The sequence below is a fragment of the Oncorhynchus clarkii genome, unplaced genomic scaffold, assembly GCF_045791955.1.
Source record: "Oncorhynchus clarkii lewisi isolate Uvic-CL-2024 unplaced genomic scaffold, UVic_Ocla_1.0 unplaced_contig_4922_pilon_pilon, whole genome shotgun sequence".
Classification (NCBI taxonomy): domain Eukaryota; kingdom Metazoa; phylum Chordata; class Actinopteri; order Salmoniformes; family Salmonidae; genus Oncorhynchus; species Oncorhynchus clarkii.
This window is the reverse complement of record NW_027258138.1, coordinates 19,280-37,473: the sequence shown is the minus strand read 5'-3', so window position 1 is coordinate 37,473 and position 18,194 is coordinate 19,280. Positions and strand designations below refer to the sequence as shown.

General features: G+C 40.7%; 16 non-coding genes across 16 annotated transcripts; all 16 read left to right on the top strand.

Moving 5' to 3' along the window:
• The first annotated feature begins 31 nt into the window (after positions 1-31).
• On the top strand, positions 32-195 carry LOC139395818 (U1 spliceosomal RNA). The gene has a single exon (XR_011630609.1). It is a non-coding gene; the product is annotated as a U1 spliceosomal RNA (small nuclear RNA).
• Positions 196-1,197: 1,002 nt separating this feature from the next.
• On the top strand, positions 1,198-1,361 carry LOC139395816 (U1 spliceosomal RNA). Its single transcript, XR_011630607.1, has one exon. It is a non-coding gene; the product is annotated as a U1 spliceosomal RNA (small nuclear RNA).
• A 1,002-nt stretch (positions 1,362-2,363) lies between these two features.
• On the top strand, positions 2,364-2,527 carry LOC139395815 (U1 spliceosomal RNA). The gene has a single exon (XR_011630606.1). It is a non-coding gene; the product is annotated as a U1 spliceosomal RNA (small nuclear RNA).
• Positions 2,528-3,529: 1,002 nt separating this feature from the next.
• On the top strand, positions 3,530-3,693 carry LOC139395814 (U1 spliceosomal RNA). The gene has a single exon (XR_011630605.1). It is a non-coding gene; the product is annotated as a U1 spliceosomal RNA (small nuclear RNA).
• Positions 3,694-4,695: 1,002 nt separating this feature from the next.
• LOC139395813 (U1 spliceosomal RNA) lies at positions 4,696-4,859 on the top strand. Its single transcript, XR_011630604.1, has one exon. It is a non-coding gene; the product is annotated as a U1 spliceosomal RNA (small nuclear RNA).
• A 1,002-nt stretch (positions 4,860-5,861) lies between these two features.
• LOC139395812 (U1 spliceosomal RNA) lies at positions 5,862-6,025 on the top strand. The gene has a single exon (XR_011630603.1). It is a non-coding gene; the product is annotated as a U1 spliceosomal RNA (small nuclear RNA).
• Positions 6,026-7,027: 1,002 nt separating this feature from the next.
• On the top strand, positions 7,028-7,191 carry LOC139395811 (U1 spliceosomal RNA). Its single transcript, XR_011630602.1, has one exon. It is a non-coding gene; the product is annotated as a U1 spliceosomal RNA (small nuclear RNA).
• A 1,001-nt stretch (positions 7,192-8,192) lies between these two features.
• Positions 8,193-8,356, top strand: LOC139395810 (U1 spliceosomal RNA). Its single transcript, XR_011630601.1, has one exon. It is a non-coding gene; the product is annotated as a U1 spliceosomal RNA (small nuclear RNA).
• A 1,002-nt stretch (positions 8,357-9,358) lies between these two features.
• On the top strand, positions 9,359-9,522 carry LOC139395809 (U1 spliceosomal RNA). The gene has a single exon (XR_011630600.1). It is a non-coding gene; the product is annotated as a U1 spliceosomal RNA (small nuclear RNA).
• Positions 9,523-10,523: 1,001 nt separating this feature from the next.
• LOC139395808 (U1 spliceosomal RNA) lies at positions 10,524-10,687 on the top strand. Its single transcript, XR_011630599.1, has one exon. It is a non-coding gene; the product is annotated as a U1 spliceosomal RNA (small nuclear RNA).
• Positions 10,688-11,688: 1,001 nt separating this feature from the next.
• Positions 11,689-11,852, top strand: LOC139395807 (U1 spliceosomal RNA). Its single transcript, XR_011630598.1, has one exon. It is a non-coding gene; the product is annotated as a U1 spliceosomal RNA (small nuclear RNA).
• Positions 11,853-12,853: 1,001 nt separating this feature from the next.
• On the top strand, positions 12,854-13,017 carry LOC139395805 (U1 spliceosomal RNA). The gene has a single exon (XR_011630596.1). It is a non-coding gene; the product is annotated as a U1 spliceosomal RNA (small nuclear RNA).
• A 1,002-nt stretch (positions 13,018-14,019) lies between these two features.
• Positions 14,020-14,183, top strand: LOC139395804 (U1 spliceosomal RNA). Its single transcript, XR_011630595.1, has one exon. It is a non-coding gene; the product is annotated as a U1 spliceosomal RNA (small nuclear RNA).
• A 1,002-nt stretch (positions 14,184-15,185) lies between these two features.
• Positions 15,186-15,349, top strand: LOC139395803 (U1 spliceosomal RNA). Its single transcript, XR_011630594.1, has one exon. It is a non-coding gene; the product is annotated as a U1 spliceosomal RNA (small nuclear RNA).
• Positions 15,350-16,351: 1,002 nt separating this feature from the next.
• LOC139395802 (U1 spliceosomal RNA) lies at positions 16,352-16,515 on the top strand. Its single transcript, XR_011630593.1, has one exon. It is a non-coding gene; the product is annotated as a U1 spliceosomal RNA (small nuclear RNA).
• Positions 16,516-17,517: 1,002 nt separating this feature from the next.
• Positions 17,518-17,681, top strand: LOC139395801 (U1 spliceosomal RNA). Its single transcript, XR_011630592.1, has one exon. It is a non-coding gene; the product is annotated as a U1 spliceosomal RNA (small nuclear RNA).
• Positions 17,682-18,194: the final 513 nt, after the last annotated feature.

Genomic DNA, 18,194 nt, shown 5'->3' with positions numbered 1-18,194 from the left:
AGGAGTGCTCCTCTACCAACGTGTACAACTCATACTTACCTGGCAAGGGAGACACCGTGATCACGAAGGCGGTTCACCCAGGGCGAGGCTCAGCCATTGCACTCCGGCTGTGCTGACCCCTGCGAATTTCTCAAATGTGGAAATCTCGATTGCATAATTTCTGGTAGTGGGGGACTGCGTTCGCGCTCTCCCCTGATCTTGATGTTAAAAATAAGCTAGGAATGTGTTAAATTCGGAGTTCTATTGAGTTTCGTGTTGAGAAGGAGATTTGAGACTATTTCCATTTTTTTTTACTTATCAGATGAATGACTGGGGTCTGTTTATAAGTCAACTAAGGCCTCAGAGATACATTTTGGTCTTCTGATAACCCGGATGTGTGCGATATGTTATTGTAGCACTGGTGATTATGCCTGTCATGTCCTGATAATGTCAAGGAAAAGGCCTACTTGTGAATGGATCATTTTGTGCCCTCATGACGTAATCTGGATTGAGGTCTTTTATTTGCTAGATTATTAAATCATTTATAGGACAGTTTGTCATTTAAGACCACAGTAAATGTCAACCATTACCATGCCACAGACATTTCCCTGGTCAACCATTTCCATGACAACAGACATTTCCCTGGTCAACCATTACCATAACACAGACATTTCCCTGGTCAATCATTACCATGCCACAGACATTTCCCTGGTCAATCATTACCATTCCACAGACATTTCCCTGGTCAACCATTACCACGCCACAGACATGTCCCTGGTCCACTTATTTCCTGATAAAATCAGTCAATAAGATGGATTCTGTTGTTCCAAGATGCAGATCCATTCCACAGACATTTCTGCAGGTTTTTTTTTTGTTGCAGTGAGAATGTGAAGTGAGGTATTCTGCCAAATTGTATTTAGGCATATTAAAACACTTCAGTTTATTGCGATGAATGTGATTATGTAGACGGACATTTAGAAAACAAATTCAATGCATATATAATTTATACCGTGTTGCTTGATGGGAAAATAGTCGGTCCGTGATATAATATAGTAAAACAAAATGTATTGCTTTTTTTTCGCCTTGTCCGCAACTGTATTCGTAAACGTCATTAAACCCTGTTCAATATGATGTGGTATTATCAGTAGTAGAAGTGGTAACCGTGAGTCAAACACCTTTGTCCTGGAAGGAGTGCTCCTCTACCAACGTGTACAACTCATACTTACCTGGCAAGGGAGACACCGTGATCACGAAGGCGGTTCACCCAGGGCGAGGCTCAGCCATTGCACTCCGGCTGTGCTGACCCCTGCGAATTTCTCAAATGTGGAAATCTCGATTGCATAATTTCTGGTAGTGGGGGACTGCGTTCGCGCTCTCCCCTGATCTTGATGTTAAAAATAAGCTAGGAATGTGTTAAATTCGGAGTTCTATTGAGTTTCGTGTTGAGAAGGAGATTTGAGACTATTTCCATTTTTTTTTACTTATCAGATGAATGACTGGGGTCTGTTTATAAGTCAACTAAGGCCTCAGAGATACATTTTGGTCTTCTGATAACCCGGATGTGTGCGATATGTTATTGTAGCACTGGTGATTATGCCTGTCATGTCCTGATAATGTCAAGGAAAAGGCCTACTTGTGAATGGATCATTTTGTGCCCTCATGACGTAATCTGGATTGAGGTCTTTTATTTGCTAGATTATTAAATCATTTATAGGACAGTTTGTCATTTAAGACCACAGTAAATGTCAACCATTACCATGCCACAGACATTTCCCTGGTCAACCATTTCCATGACAACAGACATTTCCCTGGTCAACCATTACCATAACACAGACATTTCCCTGGTCAATCATTACCATGCCACAGACATTTCCCTGGTCAATCATTACCATTCCACAGACATTTCCCTGGTCAACCATTACCACGCCACAGACATGTCCCTGGTCCACTTATTTCCTGATAAAATCAGTCAATAAGATGGATTCTGTTGTTCCAAGATGCAGATCCATTCCACAGACATTTCTGCAGGTTTTTTTTTTGTTGCAGTGAGAATGTGAAGTGAGGTATTCTGCCAAATTGTATTTAGGCATATTAAAACACTTCAGTTTATTGCGATGAATGTGATTATGTAGACGGACATTTAGAAAACAAATTCAATGCATATATAATTTATACCGTGTTGCTTGATGGGAAAATAGTCGGTCCGTGATATAATATAGTAAAACAAAATGTATTGCTTTTTTTTCGCCTTGTCCGCAACTGTATTCGTAAACGTCATTAAACCCTGTTCAATATGATGTGGTATTATCAGTAGTAGAAGTGGTAACCGTGAGTCAAACACCTTTGTCCTGGAAGGAGTGCTCCTCTACCAACGTGTACAACTCATACTTACCTGGCAAGGGAGACACCGTGATCACGAAGGCGGTTCACCCAGGGCGAGGCTCAGCCATTGCACTCCGGCTGTGCTGACCCCTGCGAATTTCTCAAATGTGGAAATCTCGATTGCATAATTTCTGGTAGTGGGGGACTGCGTTCGCGCTCTCCCCTGATCTTGATGTTAAAAATAAGCTAGGAATGTGTTAAATTCGGAGTTCTATTGAGTTTCGTGTTGAGAAGGAGATTTGAGACTATTTCCATTTTTTTTTACTTATCAGATGAATGACTGGGGTCTGTTTATAAGTCAACTAAGGCCTCAGAGATACATTTTGGTCTTCTGATAACCCGGATGTGTGCGATATGTTATTGTAGCACTGGTGATTATGCCTGTCATGTCCTGATAATGTCAAGGAAAAGGCCTACTTGTGAATGGATCATTTTGTGCCCTCATGACGTAATCTGGATTGAGGTCTTTTATTTGCTAGATTATTAAATCATTTATAGGACAGTTTGTCATTTAAGACCACAGTAAATGTCAACCATTACCATGCCACAGACATTTCCCTGGTCAACCATTTCCATGACAACAGACATTTCCCTGGTCAACCATTACCATAACACAGACATTTCCCTGGTCAATCATTACCATGCCACAGACATTTCCCTGGTCAATCATTACCATTCCACAGACATTTCCCTGGTCAACCATTACCACGCCACAGACATGTCCCTGGTCCACTTATTTCCTGATAAAATCAGTCAATAAGATGGATTCTGTTGTTCCAAGATGCAGATCCATTCCACAGACATTTCTGCAGGTTTTTTTTTTGTTGCAGTGAGAATGTGAAGTGAGGTATTCTGCCAAATTGTATTTAGGCATATTAAAACACTTCAGTTTATTGCGATGAATGTGATTATGTAGACGGACATTTAGAAAACAAATTCAATGCATATATAATTTATACCGTGTTGCTTGATGGGAAAATAGTCGGTCCGTGATATAATATAGTAAAACAAAATGTATTGCTTTTTTTTCGCCTTGTCCGCAACTGTATTCGTAAACGTCATTAAACCCTGTTCAATATGATGTGGTATTATCAGTAGTAGAAGTGGTAACCGTGAGTCAAACACCTTTGTCCTGGAAGGAGTGCTCCTCTACCAACGTGTACAACTCATACTTACCTGGCAAGGGAGACACCGTGATCACGAAGGCGGTTCACCCAGGGCGAGGCTCAGCCATTGCACTCCGGCTGTGCTGACCCCTGCGAATTTCTCAAATGTGGAAATCTCGATTGCATAATTTCTGGTAGTGGGGGACTGCGTTCGCGCTCTCCCCTGATCTTGATGTTAAAAATAAGCTAGGAATGTGTTAAATTCGGAGTTCTATTGAGTTTCGTGTTGAGAAGGAGATTTGAGACTATTTCCATTTTTTTTTACTTATCAGATGAATGACTGGGGTCTGTTTATAAGTCAACTAAGGCCTCAGAGATACATTTTGGTCTTCTGATAACCCGGATGTGTGCGATATGTTATTGTAGCACTGGTGATTATGCCTGTCATGTCCTGATAATGTCAAGGAAAAGGCCTACTTGTGAATGGATCATTTTGTGCCCTCATGACGTAATCTGGATTGAGGTCTTTTATTTGCTAGATTATTAAATCATTTATAGGACAGTTTGTCATTTAAGACCACAGTAAATGTCAACCATTACCATGCCACAGACATTTCCCTGGTCAACCATTTCCATGACAACAGACATTTCCCTGGTCAACCATTACCATAACACAGACATTTCCCTGGTCAATCATTACCATGCCACAGACATTTCCCTGGTCAATCATTACCATTCCACAGACATTTCCCTGGTCAACCATTACCACGCCACAGACATGTCCCTGGTCCACTTATTTCCTGATAAAATCAGTCAATAAGATGGATTCTGTTGTTCCAAGATGCAGATCCATTCCACAGACATTTCTGCAGGTTTTTTTTTTGTTGCAGTGAGAATGTGAAGTGAGGTATTCTGCCAAATTGTATTTAGGCATATTAAAACACTTCAGTTTATTGCGATGAATGTGATTATGTAGACGGACATTTAGAAAACAAATTCAATGCATATATAATTTATACCGTGTTGCTTGATGGGAAAATAGTCGGTCCGTGATATAATATAGTAAAACAAAATGTATTGCTTTTTTTTCGCCTTGTCCGCAACTGTATTCGTAAACGTCATTAAACCCTGTTCAATATGATGTGGTATTATCAGTAGTAGAAGTGGTAACCGTGAGTCAAACACCTTTGTCCTGGAAGGAGTGCTCCTCTACCAACGTGTACAACTCATACTTACCTGGCAAGGGAGACACCGTGATCACGAAGGCGGTTCACCCAGGGCGAGGCTCAGCCATTGCACTCCGGCTGTGCTGACCCCTGCGAATTTCTCAAATGTGGAAATCTCGATTGCATAATTTCTGGTAGTGGGGGACTGCGTTCGCGCTCTCCCCTGATCTTGATGTTAAAAATAAGCTAGGAATGTGTTAAATTCGGAGTTCTATTGAGTTTCGTGTTGAGAAGGAGATTTGAGACTATTTCCATTTTTTTTTACTTATCAGATGAATGACTGGGGTCTGTTTATAAGTCAACTAAGGCCTCAGAGATACATTTTGGTCTTCTGATAACCCGGATGTGTGCGATATGTTATTGTAGCACTGGTGATTATGCCTGTCATGTCCTGATAATGTCAAGGAAAAGGCCTACTTGTGAATGGATCATTTTGTGCCCTCATGACGTAATCTGGATTGAGGTCTTTTATTTGCTAGATTATTAAATCATTTATAGGACAGTTTGTCATTTAAGACCACAGTAAATGTCAACCATTACCATGCCACAGACATTTCCCTGGTCAACCATTTCCATGACAACAGACATTTCCCTGGTCAACCATTACCATAACACAGACATTTCCCTGGTCAATCATTACCATGCCACAGACATTTCCCTGGTCAATCATTACCATTCCACAGACATTTCCCTGGTCAACCATTACCACGCCACAGACATGTCCCTGGTCCACTTATTTCCTGATAAAATCAGTCAATAAGATGGATTCTGTTGTTCCAAGATGCAGATCCATTCCACAGACATTTCTGCAGGTTTTTTTTTTGTTGCAGTGAGAATGTGAAGTGAGGTATTCTGCCAAATTGTATTTAGGCATATTAAAACACTTCAGTTTATTGCGATGAATGTGATTATGTAGACGGACATTTAGAAAACAAATTCAATGCATATATAATTTATACCGTGTTGCTTGATGGGAAAATAGTCGGTCCGTGATATAATATAGTAAAACAAAATGTATTGCTTTTTTTTCGCCTTGTCCGCAACTGTATTCGTAAACGTCATTAAACCCTGTTCAATATGATGTGGTATTATCAGTAGTAGAAGTGGTAACCGTGAGTCAAACACCTTTGTCCTGGAAGGAGTGCTCCTCTACCAACGTGTACAACTCATACTTACCTGGCAAGGGAGACACCGTGATCACGAAGGCGGTTCACCCAGGGCGAGGCTCAGCCATTGCACTCCGGCTGTGCTGACCCCTGCGAATTTCTCAAATGTGGAAATCTCGATTGCATAATTTCTGGTAGTGGGGGACTGCGTTCGCGCTCTCCCCTGATCTTGATGTTAAAAATAAGCTAGGAATGTGTTAAATTCGGAGTTCTATTGAGTTTCGTGTTGAGAAGGAGATTTGAGACTATTTCCATTTTTTTTTACTTATCAGATGAATGACTGGGGTCTGTTTATAAGTCAACTAAGGCCTCAGAGATACATTTTGGTCTTCTGATAACCCGGATGTGTGCGATATGTTATTGTAGCACTGGTGATTATGCCTGTCATGTCCTGATAATGTCAAGGAAAAGGCCTACTTGTGAATGGATCATTTTGTGCCCTCATGACGTAATCTGGATTGAGGTCTTTTATTTGCTAGATTATTAAATCATTTATAGGACAGTTTGTCATTTAAGACCACAGTAAATGTCAACCATTACCATGCCACAGACATTTCCCTGGTCAACCATTTCCATGACAACAGACATTTCCCTGGTCAACCATTACCATAACACAGACATTTCCCTGGTCAATCATTACCATGCCACAGACATTTCCCTGGTCAATCATTACCATTCCACAGACATTTCCCTGGTCAACCATTACCACGCCACAGACATGTCCCTGGTCCACTTATTTCCTGATAAAATCAGTCAATAAGATGGATTCTGTTGTTCCAAGATGCAGATCCATTCCACAGACATTTCTGCAGGTTTTTTTTTTGTTGCAGTGAGAATGTGAAGTGAGGTATTCTGCCAAATTGTATTTAGGCATATTAAAACACTTCAGTTTATTGCGATGAATGTGATTATGTAGACGGACATTTAGAAAACAAATTCAATGCATATATAATTTATACCGTGTTGCTTGATGGGAAAATAGTCGGTCCGTGATATAATATAGTAAAACAAAATGTATTGCTTTTTTTTCGCCTTGTCCGCAACTGTATTCGTAAACGTCATTAAACCCTGTTCAATATGATGTGGTATTATCAGTAGTAGAAGTGGTAACCGTGAGTCAAACACCTTTGTCCTGGAAGGAGTGCTCCTCTACCAACGTGTACAACTCATACTTACCTGGCAAGGGAGACACCGTGATCACGAAGGCGGTTCACCCAGGGCGAGGCTCAGCCATTGCACTCCGGCTGTGCTGACCCCTGCGAATTTCTCAAATGTGGAAATCTCGATTGCATAATTTCTGGTAGTGGGGGACTGCGTTCGCGCTCTCCCCTGATCTTGATGTTAAAAATAAGCTAGGAATGTGTTAAATTCGGAGTTCTATTGAGTTTCGTGTTGAGAAGGAGATTTGAGACTATTTCCATTTTTTTTACTTATCAGATGAATGACTGGGGTCTGTTTATAAGTCAACTAAGGCCTCAGAGATACATTTTGGTCTTCTGATAACCCGGATGTGTGCGATATGTTATTGTAGCACTGGTGATTATGCCTGTCATGTCCTGATAATGTCAAGGAAAAGGCCTACTTGTGAATGGATCATTTTGTGCCCTCATGACGTAATCTGGATTGAGGTCTTTTATTTGCTAGATTATTAAATCATTTATAGGACAGTTTGTCATTTAAGACCACAGTAAATGTCAACCATTACCATGCCACAGACATTTCCCTGGTCAACCATTTCCATGACAACAGACATTTCCCTGGTCAACCATTACCATAACACAGACATTTCCCTGGTCAATCATTACCATGCCACAGACATTTCCCTGGTCAATCATTACCATTCCACAGACATTTCCCTGGTCAACCATTACCACGCCACAGACATGTCCCTGGTCCACTTATTTCCTGATAAAATCAGTCAATAAGATGGATTCTGTTGTTCCAAGATGCAGATCCATTCCACAGACATTTCTGCAGGTTTTTTTTTTGTTGCAGTGAGAATGTGAAGTGAGGTATTCTGCCAAATTGTATTTAGGCATATTAAAACACTTCAGTTTATTGCGATGAATGTGATTATGTAGACGGACATTTAGAAAACAAATTCAATGCATATATAATTTATACCGTGTTGCTTGATGGGAAAATAGTCGGTCCGTGATATAATATAGTAAAACAAAATGTATTGCTTTTTTTTCGCCTTGTCCGCAACTGTATTCGTAAACGTCATTAAACCCTGTTCAATATGATGTGGTATTATCAGTAGTAGAAGTGGTAACCGTGAGTCAAACACCTTTGTCCTGGAAGGAGTGCTCCTCTACCAACGTGTACAACTCATACTTACCTGGCAAGGGAGACACCGTGATCACGAAGGCGGTTCACCCAGGGCGAGGCTCAGCCATTGCACTCCGGCTGTGCTGACCCCTGCGAATTTCTCAAATGTGGAAATCTCGATTGCATAATTTCTGGTAGTGGGGGACTGCGTTCGCGCTCTCCCCTGATCTTGATGTTAAAAATAAGCTAGGAATGTGTTAAATTCGGAGTTCTATTGAGTTTCGTGTTGAGAAGGAGATTTGAGACTATTTCCATTTTTTTTTACTTATCAGATGAATGACTGGGGTCTGTTTATAAGTCAACTAAGGCCTCAGAGATACATTTTGGTCTTCTGATAACCCGGATGTGTGCGATATGTTATTGTAGCACTGGTGATTATGCCTGTCATGTCCTGATAATGTCAAGGAAAAGGCCTACTTGTGAATGGATCATTTTGTGCCCTCATGACGTAATCTGGATTGAGGTCTTTTATTTGCTAGATTATTAAATCATTTATAGGACAGTTTGTCATTTAAGACCACAGTAAATGTCAACCATTACCATGCCACAGACATTTCCCTGGTCAACCATTTCCATGACAACAGACATTTCCCTGGTCAACCATTACCATAACACAGACATTTCCCTGGTCAATCATTACCATGCCACAGACATTTCCCTGGTCAATCATTACCATTCCACAGACATTTCCCTGGTCAACCATTACCACGCCACAGACATGTCCCTGGTCCACTTATTTCCTGATAAAATCAGTCAATAAGATGGATTCTGTTGTTCCAAGATGCAGATCCATTCCACAGACATTTCTGCAGGTTTTTTTTTTGTTGCAGTGAGAATGTGAAGTGAGGTATTCTGCCAAATTGTATTTAGGCATATTAAAACACTTCAGTTTATTGCGATGAATGTGATTATGTAGACGGACATTTAGAAAACAAATTCAATGCATATATAATTTATACCGTGTTGCTTGATGGGAAAATAGTCGGTCCGTGATATAATATAGTAAAACAAAATGTATTGCTTTTTTTTCGCCTTGTCCGCAACTGTATTCGTAAACGTCATTAAACCCTGTTCAATATGATGTGGTATTATCAGTAGTAGAAGTGGTAACCGTGAGTCAAACACCTTTGTCCTGGAAGGAGTGCTCCTCTACCAACGTGTACAACTCATACTTACCTGGCAAGGGAGACACCGTGATCACGAAGGCGGTTCACCCAGGGCGAGGCTCAGCCATTGCACTCCGGCTGTGCTGACCCCTGCGAATTTCTCAAATGTGGAAATCTCGATTGCATAATTTCTGGTAGTGGGGGACTGCGTTCGCGCTCTCCCCTGATCTTGATGTTAAAAATAAGCTAGGAATGTGTTAAATTCGGAGTTCTATTGAGTTTCGTGTTGAGAAGGAGATTTGAGACTATTTCCATTTTTTTTACTTATCAGATGAATGACTGGGGTCTGTTTATAAGTCAACTAAGGCCTCAGAGATACATTTTGGTCTTCTGATAACCCGGATGTGTGCGATATGTTATTGTAGCACTGGTGATTATGCCTGTCATGTCCTGATAATGTCAAGGAAAAGGCCTACTTGTGAATGGATCATTTTGTGCCCTCATGACGTAATCTGGATTGAGGTCTTTTATTTGCTAGATTATTAAATCATTTATAGGACAGTTTGTCATTTAAGACCACAGTAAATGTCAACCATTACCATGCCACAGACATTTCCCTGGTCAACCATTTCCATGACAACAGACATTTCCCTGGTCAACCATTACCATAACACAGACATTTCCCTGGTCAATCATTACCATGCCACAGACATTTCCCTGGTCAATCATTACCATTCCACAGACATTTCCCTGGTCAACCATTACCACGCCACAGACATGTCCCTGGTCCACTTATTTCCTGATAAAATCAGTCAATAAGATGGATTCTGTTGTTCCAAGATGCAGATCCATTCCACAGACATTTCTGCAGGTTTTTTTTTTGTTGCAGTGAGAATGTGAAGTGAGGTATTCTGCCAAATTGTATTTAGGCATATTAAAACACTTCAGTTTATTGCGATGAATGTGATTATGTAGACGGACATTTAGAAAACAAATTCAATGCATATATAATTTATACCGTGTTGCTTGATGGGAAAATAGTCGGTCCGTGATATAATATAGTAAAACAAAATGTATTGCTTTTTTTTCGCCTTGTCCGCAACTGTATTCGTAAACGTCATTAAACCCTGTTCAATATGATGTGGTATTATCAGTAGTAGAAGTGGTAACCGTGAGTCAAACACCTTTGTCCTGGAAGGAGTGCTCCTCTACCAACGTGTACAACTCATACTTACCTGGCAAGGGAGACACCGTGATCACGAAGGCGGTTCACCCAGGGCGAGGCTCAGCCATTGCACTCCGGCTGTGCTGACCCCTGCGAATTTCTCAAATGTGGAAATCTCGATTGCATAATTTCTGGTAGTGGGGGACTGCGTTCGCGCTCTCCCCTGATCTTGATGTTAAAAATAAGCTAGGAATGTGTTAAATTCGGAGTTCTATTGAGTTTCGTGTTGAGAAGGAGATTTGAGACTATTTCCATTTTTTTTACTTATCAGATGAATGACTGGGGTCTGTTTATAAGTCAACTAAGGCCTCAGAGATACATTTTGGTCTTCTGATAACCCGGATGTGTGCGATATGTTATTGTAGCACTGGTGATTATGCCTGTCATGTCCTGATAATGTCAAGGAAAAGGCCTACTTGTGAATGGATCATTTTGTGCCCTCATGACGTAATCTGGATTGAGGTCTTTTATTTGCTAGATTATTAAATCATTTATAGGACAGTTTGTCATTTAAGACCACAGTAAATGTCAACCATTACCATGCCACAGACATTTCCCTGGTCAACCATTTCCATGACAACAGACATTTCCCTGGTCAACCATTACCATAACACAGACATTTCCCTGGTCAATCATTACCATGCCACAGACATTTCCCTGGTCAATCATTACCATTCCACAGACATTTCCCTGGTCAACCATTACCACGCCACAGACATGTCCCTGGTCCACTTATTTCCTGATAAAATCAGTCAATAAGATGGATTCTGTTGTTCCAAGATGCAGATCCATTCCACAGACATTTCTGCAGGTTTTTTTTTTGTTGCAGTGAGAATGTGAAGTGAGGTATTCTGCCAAATTGTATTTAGGCATATTAAAACACTTCAGTTTATTGCGATGAATGTGATTATGTAGACGGACATTTAGAAAACAAATTCAATGCATATATAATTTATACCGTGTTGCTTGATGGGAAAATAGTCGGTCCGTGATATAATATAGTAAAACAAAATGTATTGCTTTTTTTTCGCCTTGTCCGCAACTGTATTCGTAAACGTCATTAAACCCTGTTCAATATGATGTGGTATTATCAGTAGTAGAAGTGGTAACCGTGAGTCAAACACCTTTGTCCTGGAAGGAGTGCTCCTCTACCAACGTGTACAACTCATACTTACCTGGCAAGGGAGACACCGTGATCACGAAGGCGGTTCACCCAGGGCGAGGCTCAGCCATTGCACTCCGGCTGTGCTGACCCCTGCGAATTTCTCAAATGTGGAAATCTCGATTGCATAATTTCTGGTAGTGGGGGACTGCGTTCGCGCTCTCCCCTGATCTTGATGTTAAAAATAAGCTAGGAATGTGTTAAATTCGGAGTTCTATTGAGTTTCGTGTTGAGAAGGAGATTTGAGACTATTTCCATTTTTTTTACTTATCAGATGAATGACTGGGGTCTGTTTATAAGTCAACTAAGGCCTCAGAGATACATTTTGGTCTTCTGATAACCCGGATGTGTGCGATATGTTATTGTAGCACTGGTGATTATGCCTGTCATGTCCTGATAATGTCAAGGAAAAGGCCTACTTGTGAATGGATCATTTTGTGCCCTCATGACGTAATCTGGATTGAGGTCTTTTATTTGCTAGATTATTAAATCATTTATAGGACAGTTTGTCATTTAAGACCACAGTAAATGTCAACCATTACCATGCCACAGACATTTCCCTGGTCAACCATTTCCATGACAACAGACATTTCCCTGGTCAACCATTACCATAACACAGACATTTCCCTGGTCAATCATTACCATGCCACAGACATTTCCCTGGTCAATCATTACCATTCCACAGACATTTCCCTGGTCAACCATTACCACGCCACAGACATGTCCCTGGTCCACTTATTTCCTGATAAAATCAGTCAATAAGATGGATTCTGTTGTTCCAAGATGCAGATCCATTCCACAGACATTTCTGCAGGTTTTTTTTTTGTTGCAGTGAGAATGTGAAGTGAGGTATTCTGCCAAATTGTATTTAGGCATATTAAAACACTTCAGTTTATTGCGATGAATGTGATTATGTAGACGGACATTTAGAAAACAAATTCAATGCATATATAATTTATACCGTGTTGCTTGATGGGAAAATAGTCGGTCCGTGATATAATATAGTAAAACAAAATGTATTGCTTTTTTTTCGCCTTGTCCGCAACTGTATTCGTAAACGTCATTAAACCCTGTTCAATATGATGTGGTATTATCAGTAGTAGAAGTGGTAACCGTGAGTCAAACACCTTTGTCCTGGAAGGAGTGCTCCTCTACCAACGTGTACAACTCATACTTACCTGGCAAGGGAGACACCGTGATCACGAAGGCGGTTCACCCAGGGCGAGGCTCAGCCATTGCACTCCGGCTGTGCTGACCCCTGCGAATTTCTCAAATGTGGAAATCTCGATTGCATAATTTCTGGTAGTGGGGGACTGCGTTCGCGCTCTCCCCTGATCTTGATGTTAAAAATAAGCTAGGAATGTGTTAAATTCGGAGTTCTATTGAGTTTCGTGTTGAGAAGGAGATTTGAGACTATTTCCATTTTTTTTTACTTATCAGATGAATGACTGGGGTCTGTTTATAAGTCAACTAAGGCCTCAGAGATACATTTTGGTCTTCTGATAACCCGGATGTGTGCGATATGTTATTGTAGCACTGGTGATTATGCCTGTCATGTCCTGATAATGTCAAGGAAAAGGCCTACTTGTGAATGGATCATTTTGTGCCCTCATGACGTAATCTGGATTGAGGTCTTTTATTTGCTAGATTATTAAATCATTTATAGGACAGTTTGTCATTTAAGACCACAGTAAATGTCAACCATTACCATGCCACAGACATTTCCCTGGTCAACCATTTCCATGACAACAGACATTTCCCTGGTCAACCATTACCATAACACAGACATTTCCCTGGTCAATCATTACCATGCCACAGACATTTCCCTGGTCAATCATTACCATTCCACAGACATTTCCCTGGTCAACCATTACCACGCCACAGACATGTCCCTGGTCCACTTATTTCCTGATAAAATCAGTCAATAAGATGGATTCTGTTGTTCCAAGATGCAGATCCATTCCACAGACATTTCTGCAGGTTTTTTTTTTGTTGCAGTGAGAATGTGAAGTGAGGTATTCTGCCAAATTGTATTTAGGCATATTAAAACACTTCAGTTTATTGCGATGAATGTGATTATGTAGACGGACATTTAGAAAACAAATTCAATGCATATATAATTTATACCGTGTTGCTTGATGGGAAAATAGTCGGTCCGTGATATAATATAGTAAAACAAAATGTATTGCTTTTTTTTCGCCTTGTCCGCAACTGTATTCGTAAACGTCATTAAACCCTGTTCAATATGATGTGGTATTATCAGTAGTAGAAGTGGTAACCGTGAGTCAAACACCTTTGTCCTGGAAGGAGTGCTCCTCTACCAACGTGTACAACTCATACTTACCTGGCAAGGGAGACACCGTGATCACGAAGGCGGTTCACCCAGGGCGAGGCTCAGCCATTGCACTCCGGCTGTGCTGACCCCTGCGAATTTCTCAAATGTGGAAATCTCGATTGCATAATTTCTGGTAGTGGGGGACTGCGTTCGCGCTCTCCCCTGATCTTGATGTTAAAAATAAGCTAGGAATGTGTTAAATTCGGAGTTCTATTGAGTTTCGTGTTGAGAAGGAGATTTGAGACTATTTCCATTTTTTTTTACTTATCAGATGAATGACTGGGGTCTGTTTATAAGTCAACTAAGGCCTCAGAGATACATTTTGGTCTTCTGATAACCCGGATGTGTGCGATATGTTATTGTAGCACTGGTGATTATGCCTGTCATGTCCTGATAATGTCAAGGAAAAGGCCTACTTGTGAATGGATCATTTTGTGCCCTCATGACGTAATCTGGATTGAGGTCTTTTATTTGCTAGATTATTAAATCATTTATAGGACAGTTTGTCATTTAAGACCACAGTAAATGTCAACCATTACCATGCCACAGACATTTCCCTGGTCAACCATTTCCATGACAACAGACATTTCCCTGGTCAACCATTACCATAACACAGACATTTCCCTGGTCAATCATTACCATGCCACAGACATTTCCCTGGTCAATCATTACCATTCCACAGACATTTCCCTGGTCAACCATTACCACGCCACAGACATGTCCCTGGTCCACTTATTTCCTGATAAAATCAGTCAATAAGATGGATTCTGTTGTTCCAAGATGCAGATCCATTCCACAGACATTTCTGCAGGTTTTTTTTTTGTTGCAGTGAGAATGTGAAGTGAGGTATTCTGCCAAATTGTATTTAGGCATATTAAAACACTTCAGTTTATTGCGATGAATGTGATTATGTAGACGGACATTTAGAAAACAAATTCAATGCATATATAATTTATACCGTGTTGCTTGATGGGAAAATAGTCGGTCCGTGATATAATATAGTAAAACAAAATGTATTGCTTTTTTTTCGCCTTGTCCGCAACTGTATTCGTAAACGTCATTAAACCCTGTTCAATATGATGTGGTATTATCAGTAGTAGAAGTGGTAACCGTGAGTCAAACACCTTTGTCCTGGAAGGAGTGCTCCTCTACCAACGTGTACAACTCATACTTACCTGGCAAGGGAGACACCGTGATCACGAAGGCGGTTCACCCAGGGCGAGGCTCAGCCATTGCACTCCGGCTGTGCTGACCCCTGCGAATTTCTCAAATGTGGAAATCTCGATTGCATAATTTCTGGTAGTGGGGGACTGCGTTCGCGCTCTCCCCTGATCTTGATGTTAAAAATAAGCTAGGAATGTGTTAAATTCGGAGTTCTATTGAGTTTCGTGTTGAGAAGGAGATTTGAGACTATTTCCATTTTTTTTTACTTATCAGATGAATGACTGGGGTCTGTTTATAAGTCAACTAAGGCCTCAGAGATACATTTTGGTCTTCTGATAACCCGGATGTGTGCGATATGTTATTGTAGCACTGGTGATTATGCCTGTCATGTCCTGATAATGTCAAGGAAAAGGCCTACTTGTGAATGGATCATTTTGTGCCCTCATGACGTAATCTGGATTGAGGTCTTTTATTTGCTAGATTATTAAATCATTTATAGGACAGTTTGTCATTTAAGACCACAGTAAATGTCAACCATTACCATGCCACAGACATTTCCCTGGTCAACCATTTCCATGACAACAGACATTTCCCTGGTCAACCATTACCATAACACAGACATTTCCCTGGTCAATCATTACCATGCCACAGACATTTCCCTGGTCAATCATTACCATTCCACAGACATTTCCCTGGTCAACCATTACCACGCCACAGACATGTCCCTGGTCCACTTATTTCCTGATAAAATCAGTCAATAAGATGGATTCTGTTGTTCCAAGATGCAGATCCATTCCACAGACATTTCTGCAGGTTTTTTTTTTGTTGCAGTGAGAATGTGAAGTGAGGTATTCTGCCAAATTGTATTTAGGCATATTAAAACACTTCAGTTTATTGCGATGAATGTGATTATGTAGACGGACATTTAGAAAACAAATTCAATGCATATATAATTTATACCGTGTTGCTTGATGGGAAAATAGTCGGTCCGTGATATAATATAGTAAAACAAAATGTATTGCTTTTTTTTCGCCTTGTCCGCAACTGTATTCGTAAACGTCATTAAACCCTGTTCAATATGATGTGGTATTATCAGTAGTAGAAGTGGTAACCGTGAGTCAAACACCTTTGTCCTGGAAGGAGTGCTCCTCTACCAACGTGTACAACTCATACTTACCTGGCAAGGGAGACACCGTGATCACGAAGGCGGTTCACCCAGGGCGAGGCTCAGCCATTGCACTCCGGCTGTGCTGACCCCTGCGAATTTCTCAAATGTGGAAATCTCGATTGCATAATTTCTGGTAGTGGGGGACTGCGTTCGCGCTCTCCCCTGATCTTGATGTTAAAAATAAGCTAGGAATGTGTTAAATTCGGAGTTCTATTGAGTTTCGTGTTGAGAAGGAGATTTGAGACTATTTCCATTTTTTTTTACTTATCAGATGAATGACTGGGGTCTGTTTATAAGTCAACTAAGGCCTCAGAGATACATTTTGGTCTTCTGATAACCCGGATGTGTGCGATATGTTATTGTAGCACTGGTGATTATGCCTGTCATGTCCTGATAATGTCAAGGAAAAGGCCTACTTGTGAATGGATCATTTTGTGCCCTCATGACGTAATCTGGATTGAGGTCTTTTATTTGCTAGATTATTAAATCATTTATAGGACAGTTTGTCATTTAAGACCACAGTAAATGTCAACCATTACCATGCCACAGACATTTCCCTGGTCAACCATTTCCATGACAACAGACATTTCCCTGGTCAACCATTACCATAACACAGACATTTCCCTGGTCAATCATTACCATGCCACAGACATTTCCCTGGTCAATCATTACCATTCCACAGACATTTCCCTGGTCAACCATTACCACGCCACAGACATGTCCCTGGTCCACTTATTTCCTGATAAAATCAGTCAATAAGATGGATTCTGTTGTTCCAAGATGCAGATCCATTCCACAGACATTTCTGCAGGTTTTTTTTTTGTTGCAGTGAGAATGTGAAGTGAGGTATTCTGCCAAATTGTATTTAGGCATATTAAAACACTTCAGTTTATTGCGATGAATGTGATTATGTAGACGGACATTTAGAAAACAAATTCAATGCATATATAATTTATACCGTGTTGCTTGATGGGAAAATAGTCGGTCCGTGATATAATATAGTAAAACAAAATGTATTGCTTTTTTTTCGCCTTGTCCGCAACTGTATTCGTAAACGTCATTAAACCCTGTTCAATATGATGTGGTATTATCAGTAGTAGAAGTGGTAACCGTGAGTCAAACACCTTTGTCCTGGAAGGAGTGCTCCTCTACCAACGTGTACAACTCATACTTACCTGGCAAGGGAGACACCGTGATCACGAAGGCGGTTCACCCAGGGCGAGGCTCAGCCATTGCACTCCGGCTGTGCTGACCCCTGCGAATTTCTCAAATGTGGAAATCTCGATTGCATAATTTCTGGTAGTGGGGGACTGCGTTCGCGCTCTCCCCTGATCTTGATGTTAAAAATAAGCTAGGAATGTGTTAAATTCGGAGTTCTATTGAGTTTCGTGTTGAGAAGGAGATTTGAGACTATTTCCATTTTTTTTTACTTATCAGATGAATGACTGGGGTCTGTTTATAAGTCAACTAAGGCCTCAGAGATACATTTTGGTCTTCTGATAACCCGGATGTGTGCGATATGTTATTGTAGCACTGGTGATTATGCCTGTCATGTCCTGATAATGTCAAGGAAAAGGCCTACTTGTGAATGGATCATTTTGTGCCCTCATGACGTAATCTGGATTGAGGTCTTTTATTTGCTAGATTATTAAATCATTTATAGGACAGTTTGTCATTTAAGACCACAGTAAATGTCAACCATTACCATGCCACAGACATTTCCCTGGTCAACCATTTCCATGACAACAGACATTTCCCTGGTCAACCATTACCATAACACAGACATTTCCCTGGTCAATCATTACCATGCCACAGACATTTCCCTGGTCAATCATTACCATTCC